The sequence below is a fragment of the Oncorhynchus keta genome, chromosome 13, assembly GCF_023373465.1.
Source record: "Oncorhynchus keta strain PuntledgeMale-10-30-2019 chromosome 13, Oket_V2, whole genome shotgun sequence".
In the NCBI taxonomy this organism is placed as follows: domain Eukaryota; kingdom Metazoa; phylum Chordata; class Actinopteri; order Salmoniformes; family Salmonidae; genus Oncorhynchus; species Oncorhynchus keta.
In genome coordinates, this window is record NC_068433.1 from 37,433,669 (window position 1) to 37,441,680 (window position 8,012).

Consider the following 8,012-nt stretch of genomic DNA (forward strand, 5'->3'; position numbering starts at 1 on the left):
AGTAGTCTTGATGTCTTTCCATTTGGATTCGTATTCTGAATTGCACCAACACACCAGAGGTCTCAATTGGGCTGACACATAATAATCTTTTAGGTTTGGTAAGGCCATACCCCCACAGTTTTTGGTAACTGTAATGTTGTATATCTAGTTCTTGGTCTCTTACTGTTCCTGATAAACCTTGATATCCGTTTATCCCATTTCCTAAACTGTTTAGGCAGGATTTCTATGGGCAGTGATTGGAACAAATACAGTAACCTTGGCAGGATGTTCATTTTGATTGTTTCAATTCTACTACTAAGAACTAAGGGAAGTGAATTCCACCTGTCTAGGTCATCATATATTTTCTTGTTAATGTGATCGTAATTCATGCAAAGTTTGGGTGTAAAGTTTGGGTGTATCTTTTGGTAAATTTACTCCCAGATATTTAATGGATGAAGAGGTCCAGGTGAAGATATACCTACTCTTCAGCTCTTCATGTGGGGTATAATTATATACTAGGGCTTGGGTCTTGTGTACGTTAAGCACATACCCTGAATATGTTCCAAATGTTTGTAAAACATCCATCAATCTAGGTACACTTGACCCTGGGTCTTTAAGGAATAACAGAACGTCATCAGCATACATGCATATCTTATGTTCCCTGCCTCTTATTGTTATTCCCTCTAAGGTTGGGTCCTGTCTTATTGCCTGTGCTAATGGTTCAAGGTACAAGGAGAAGAGTGCGGGTGAAAGATTACATCCTTGTCTTGCCCCTCACTCTAATTTTATCGTTCGTGTCAAATGTCCATTTATCTTTATTCTAGCGGTCGGACATGAATACAGTGTTTTGATGCACTGTATCACTTCTTTGTTGAAACCAAATCATTCCATGAATTGGAATAGGTAATCCCATCCCACTGAATCAAATGCTTTTTTCTGCATCGAGGCTGATTAATATTGCACTTATCTTATTCTGAGTAATGTGGTCCATGACATGTAGTGTTCTCCTTATATTGTCCTGTGTCTGCCTATTTTGTATGAAACCAGTTTGATCTCCGTCAATCAATTCTGGGATTATGTTCTCTATTCTTTTGGCTATTATTGATGCATATAGTTTAGAATCTGTGTTAAGAATTGCGATAGGTCTATATGAACTGCTGTAACGGTCGTCGTAGGTGGAAGGTGAGGACCAAGGTGCAGCGTGGTACGTGTTCATAATTATTTTAATAGAACACTGAAAAATACAAAAACAACAACGTGAACGAACAAAACCGAAGCAGTTCTGTCTGGTACAGATACGAAACAGAAAACAACTACCCACAACTCAAGGGCGAAACCAGGCTGCCTAAGTATGGTTCTCAATCAGAGACAACGATTGACAGCTGCCTCTGATTGGGAACCATGCCAGGCCAAACACATAGAAATACAAACATAGAACAAAACATAGAATGCCCACCCCAACTCACGCCCTGACCAACCTAAAATAGAGACATAAAAAAGGAACTAAGGTCAGGACGTGACAACTGCATTCTTTCTTATCTTTACCCTCTTTTGGGATTACTGATATGATGGCCTCTCTCCATGACAGTAGGAGACCCCCCCTCCCTCAGAGTCCAGTTAAAACAGGCCTTAAGTAGAGGTGCTAATTGTTCTCTGAAGGTCTTGAACCATTCTGAAGGTAAGCCATCAGTACCTGGAGACTTGTTGACTTTTTCTAGAGATATTGCTTTATTAATTTCTTCTGTGGATATTTCTAAAGTTAGTCTATCATCTTGCTCTGTCCCAATTGAGGGGAGATCAAGTGAGTTCAAAAAGTGCTCTATTGTCTGTACATCTGCCTTCTCTGATTGCTTGTACAGATTTGTGTAATATGATTCAAATACATTCTGTATTTCATATCATTTGCATGTGGGGGGTTTTGGGGTCTTTTATTTTGAAAATGGTATTCTGTGCTTGTTGTTTCCTGAGTCTCCATGCTAATAATTTGGTTGTCTTTGAGCCTGCTTCATAATATCATTGTTTCAGGAACCTTCTCTATAAATCTGGTCAATTTCCTGTTTTACCTTTTGAATCTCTCATAATATAAAAGGGTCTTTGTATTGACTATGAGATGGTTCTACGTTTCTTAGGGTTTCCTGTAATTTCAGCAGTTTCTGTGCTAATCTTTTTCTTGAGAGAGATGATGTGGCTATGATCTTCCCTCTCATAACCGCCTTAGCTGCATCCCACAATATAGCAGGAGATACTTCCCCATTATCATTATTCTCCAGATAGATGTTCAATTCTGTCTTTATTGATTCCTTGAATGCTGGATCATTCAGCATGCTTGTATTAAGTCTCCATATAGTACTTCTTGGTTTGCTATCAAGGTGTAGAGTTAGGTAAACTCCATTATGATCTGATCTCATAAGTCGATCTGCCCGATCATACAATCCTTAAGCCTGTGTCTATCTGCACTGTACATAAAAAGTAGTCTAACCTGGAGTATTCAGTGTGGCGGGCTGAGTAAAAAGTATATTCCTTATCGGTTCTGTGGGTGTCACGCCATACTGTCGTTTGACTTATTTTTCTGTGTTTTGTGTTTAGTTAGTATGGTCAGGCGTGGGAGTTGGGTGGGCAGTCTATGTTTGTTTGTCTAGGTTTTGGGAATTTCTATGTTGCCTAGTATGGTTCTCAATCAGAGGCAGGTGTCATTAGTTGTCTCTGATTGAGAATCATACTTAGTGGCCTGGGTTTCACTGTGTGTTTGTGGGTGATTGTTTCTGTCTCTGTGTGTGCACCAGATAGGACTGTAATTTGAGTTTTCACATTTTTTTTTTTGTTAGTTTGTTCATGTGTACCTGATAGCATTAAAAAGTACCATGGAAAATTACCACGCTGCGTATTGGTCCCTCTGATCCTGCTGCCTCTCTCTTCGGAAGAAGAGGAGGAAACTCAGCAGCAGAATCACCCACCACAATCGGACCAAGCGGGCGTGGTAAAGGACAGCGACGACAGCAGCAGCAGCATCAACAACAGAGGCCACCATCACAGGACTCCTGGACATGGGAGCAGATACTGAACAGAGAGGGACCCTGGGCACGGGTTGGGAAAATCGCAGCCCCCAAAGCAGAGCTGGGAGGCAGCAGCTGATCGGCGGCAATATGAGGAGCCAGCACGGCAGTGCGACAGGTACGAGAGGCAGCCCCAAATTTTTTTGGGGGACACGAGGGTGGTACTAAGCCGGTAGCAGACCTGAGCTCCTCCTCGTGCTTATTATGAGCAGCGCATTACTGGTCAGGCACCGTGTTATGCGGTTGAGCGCACGATGTGTTAGGGTGCAGGTCATAGCCCGGTGCGCTATAGGGCAGCTCCCCCGAGAGTGCCATGCGAGTGTGGGCATTGAGCCAGGGCGATGGTGCCTGCTCAGCGGGTCTGGTCGCCGGTGCAGTCTTGGTCCAGGTTATCCTGCGCCGGCTCTGCGGCTGTGTCTCCGGGGCGCTGGGAGGTGCAGTGCGTCCTCTGCCTGCCTCCGCTCGTACCGGGCAACTGTGGGAGGGAGCCTAGGGGAGAGGTGCGTAGTGGCACTAGATCTCCTGTGCTTACACCCAGCCCGGTTCAACCTGTGCCTGCACTCTGGAAGGTCCGGGCTCGAGTAGTTGTCCAGCCTGGGGAAGTGGTGCCAAGGTTGCGCACCAGAGCTCCAGTGCTCCCCCACAGCCCGGGTCTTTCAGGCTCCTTCTAACACCAAGCCTTCCTGAAAAGTCTCCCCCAGCCTGGTGCCTCCTGTAGCAGCTCCACGCACCAGGCTGTCCTCAGTCTCCTCCCTGCAGGTGCTCCCGCCTGTCCGGCGCCGCCTGGAGCGTCCCCGCCTGTCCGCGCCGCTGCCGGAGCCTCCCGCCTGTCCGGGAGCTCCCGGCGCCCGTTGCCGGAGCCTCCCGCCTGTCCGAGGCGCGGCTGCCGGAGCTCCCGCCTGTCCGGCGCCGCTGCCGGAGCCTCCCGCCTGTCCGGGAGCCCCCGCCTGTCCGGCGCCGCTGCCGGAGCCTCTCCCGCCTGTCCGGCGCCGCTGCCGGACCTCCCGCCTGTCCGGCGCCACTGCCGTGGAGCCTCCCGCCTGTCCGGCGCGCTGCCGGAGCCTCCGCCTGTCCGGCGCCGCTGCCTCCTGTAGCAGCTCCACGCACCAGGCTGTCTCTCTGTCTCCCTCTGCAGGTGCTCCCGCCTGTCCGGCGCCGTTGCCGGAGCGCCCCGCCTGTCCGAGTCCCCGCCTGTCCGGCGCACGCTGCCGGAGCTCCCGCCTGTCCGGCGCCGCTGCGGGAGCTCTCCCGCCTGTCGGCGCCGCTGCCGGAGCCTCCCGCCTGTCCGGGAGCCTCCGCCTGTCCGGAGCCTCCCGCCTGCCGGAGCCTCCCGCCTGTCCGGGAGCGCCGCTGCGACCTCCTGTCCGGCCGCCGCCTGTCAGCGCCGGAGACCTCCCGCCTGTCCGGCGCGCTGCTGCCGGAGCCTCCCGCCTGTCCGGCGCTGCTGCCGGAGCCTCCCGCCTGTCCGGCGCTGCTGCCGGGAGCCTCCCGCCTGTCCGGCGCTGCTGCCGAGCGTCTCGCCTGTCCGAGGCGCCGCTGCCGGAGCGTCCCGCCTCGTCCGGCGCCGCTGCCGGGCGTCCCGCCTGTCCTGCGCCGCTGCCGGAGCGTCCCCGCCTGTCCTGCGCCGGCCGGAGCGTCCCGCCTGTCCGGCGCCGCTGCCGAGCCTCCCGCCTAATCCGGCGCCGCTGCCGGAGCGTCCGCCTGTCCGGGCGCCATGCCAGAGCCCTCAGCCCAGAGGCGCCAGAGCCCCTCAGCCCAGAGGCGCCAGAGCCCCCTGTCCCCTCTGTCCAGAGCCCCTGCCCCTCTGTCCCGAGCTGCCCCTCTGTCCAGTGGGGTCATTGAGAGGGGTTGCCATGGTGAGAAAGCCCGGAGGCGGAAAATAAGGCGGACAAAGACAAGGGTGATGGGGTCCGCGTCCCGCGCCAGAACCGCCACGCGGACAGACGCCCACCCAGACCCTCCCCTATAGGTCAAGGTTTGCGGCCGGAGTCCGCACCCTTTGGGGTACTGTCACGTTCTGACCTTTATTTTCTGTGTTGTGTTTAGTTAGTATGGTCAGGGCGTGAGTTGGGTGGGCAGTCTATGTTTTGTTTGTCTAGGTTTTGGGAATTTCATTTCGGCCTAGTATGGTTCTCAATCAGAGGCAGGTGTCATTAGTTGTCTCTGATTGAGAATCATACTTAGGTGGCCTGGGTTTCACTGTGTGTTTTGTGGGTATTGTTTCCTGTCTCTGTGTGTGCACCAGATAGGACTGTAATTTGAGTTTTCACATTTTTTGTTTTGTTAGTTTGTTCATGTGTACCTGATAGCATTAAAAAGTACCATGGAAAATTACCACGCCGCGTATTGGTCCTCTGATCCGTTTCGCCTCTCTCGGAAGAAGAGGAGGAAACTAGATTACACATACATTGAGCAGTCCTAGATCCTGCAGTATCCTATTTACCTTTTTGGCAACGAGGCTCATTTTCCTATTTTGGATTGTGCTGTCCAATTTTGAGTTTAGAATTGTGTTAAAGTCCCCTCCACAGATCAGATTGCCAGTGGTTTCTGTGGCAATTAAATCAAACACCTTCCCGTAGAAGACCATGTCACTCCCTGGGGGTGAGTATACATTAAATAATGTAACTTCCTGTAGAAGATCATGTCACTCCCTGGGGGTGCGTATACATTAAATAATGTAACTTCCTGTAGAAGACCATGTCACTCCCTAAAGAGTGCGTATACATTAAATAATGCTTCCTGTAGAAGATCATGTTACTCTAAAGTGCATACATTAAATAATGTAACTTCCTGTAGAAGACCATGTCCTCCTGGGGGTGCGTATACATTAAATAATGTAACTTCCTGTAGAAGACCATGTCACTCCCTGGGGGTGCGTATACATTAAATAATGTAACTTCCTGTAGAAGACCATGTCACTCCCTGGGGGTGCGTATACATTAAATAATGTAACTTCCTGTAGAAGACCATGTCACTCCCTGGGGGTGCGTATACATTAAATAATGTAACTTCCTTGTTATCCAGTTTACATTTAACAAGTATAAATCTACCCTCGTTGTCTTTTATTTCTGACATAAACTCAAAATTAACTGAATTTGGGATCAAGATTGCAACTCCCCTTCTACCCATTTTGTAAGAAGAAAAAAAAAGAGTTCCTATATCCCATTTTCTTGAGTTTCTCGTGTTCAAGTGAGTTTCCTGACAGAATAGTATGTCAACTCTCTCCCGTTTCATCTTTGCTATTACCTTACTTCTCTTGATGTCACTCCTCAGTCCGTTTACATTGAGACTTATGACCTTAAATTTCCCATGATGCATCGATATAAATAAAAAAAACCCTGTGCACCATATCTGCCTGCTTATCATGAACCTAAAAATGAACGAAAAATCAAGAACGATAATAAAGTAAACCAAAGTGGGAAAATACTTTGGTATTTGGACTCCCATGTCATGACTGTCTCTTGCCTCTGCGGTATGAGGGGATGAGCCTGTCCACAGGATGGGCCCCTCGCTCAGATATGAAAATGCGTGACGTAGACACAAACAAGACCTGGTGGAACCGAAAATAATAAGGGCACCTATTTCGTCGCTATACACATTGGTTAATTACAAGTGAAAAGTATATCGGTCATGCGTGCATATCATGAATCCTCCCTTGATGTGCCCTTCTGTCGCCCCGTTGCCAATGTGTCATTACTCCTTAGCTAATATATATGTTATTAACGTGACGCTACTTAGTGTGTTCGTAAAGAACACATGTTTTTGGCTACTCACCCTTGTTCAGCATTGGGGGAAAATAGGGGATATATTTGACCTATTGTAATGTCAACCGTGAATAACCCAAAGTCTTAACAGCTCATGCGGTAACTATTAATTCTGTTAAAATCCGATTCAGTGTCTTACATCTTCCCGCTGGAAATGCTCCGAGTCGCTCTCGGATGCGAACGTCCTCTCGCCGAGATGGTTTCTCTTTCTCCATGACCCTGCTTGTCAACAATGATCCATGGGAGAGCTTGTCGAGTCTTTCCCTGGTGATGTCGCCTTCCACTGGGAAGCCCTTTGACTTCAGGTCCCTCAGCCGCCTCGTCTGCATGCTCGTATGTAACCGGGCCATTTTTCCAGAAATACCCGCATTTTTGCCGGGTATGGTGTTTGGAAGCGAATACCTCCCCTTAAGTGCTTTCTTAATGGTGGTGTATTCTTTCCTTCTTTTCAGTATCTCCCGCAGAAGTCATGATCAAAGAACACTTGTTGGCCTTGGAAGTTAACAGGCTTTTTCCAGGTTGCATGTAAGACTTTTCTTGACTGAGACTTTTAGGAACCGTACTACTATGGATCTTGGTGGGGGCGCCGCTGGGGGGTTTTGAGGCCAGAGCTCGGGTGCTCGATTCCCAGGTCAGTGTCATCTTCAAGTATGCCCTTGAATAGACCCTCCACGAAGTTGGGCACAGAGTCTTTTCTGCACCCTCTACTATGTTATAAAGTCTAATGTTTCGACGTGAGAAACCTTCGAGTTCTGTCACTTTTGCCTGTAGTGCGTGTTGGCTTTTCAGTGACTGTTCAAGTATTTCCTTGACTGCGGAGTTCCATCTGTCCATGTTCTGAGTCCCCCATTCTTGTAGATATGCTGTGAAGTTGTAATTTGTTGTCTTCCAGTTTCTGGTTAATGTCCTTCTTGAACTCATTTAGTTATTTTCTACATCTTCTCAAGTTCCTCTCGTAAGCCTGTGAGCGCCTCGCGCAATTCCTCCTTCATCACCTCACGAAATGAGGGTCCTTGCTGCTGCTATCTTATTTGCGCTAGCATTAGCCATTTCGGTTCATCGAACGATTATATCTTCTGCTGTCTTGTTACGGGCTGTTGCTGTAGCTCGCGACCTTTTCCTATTTTCCCCTTTTCCATTTTTAAGTTATTATAATGCTCAGAGTAAATACTTGAATTTAGCGAAAAAATACCCAACCGATGTGCAGTACGAAAAA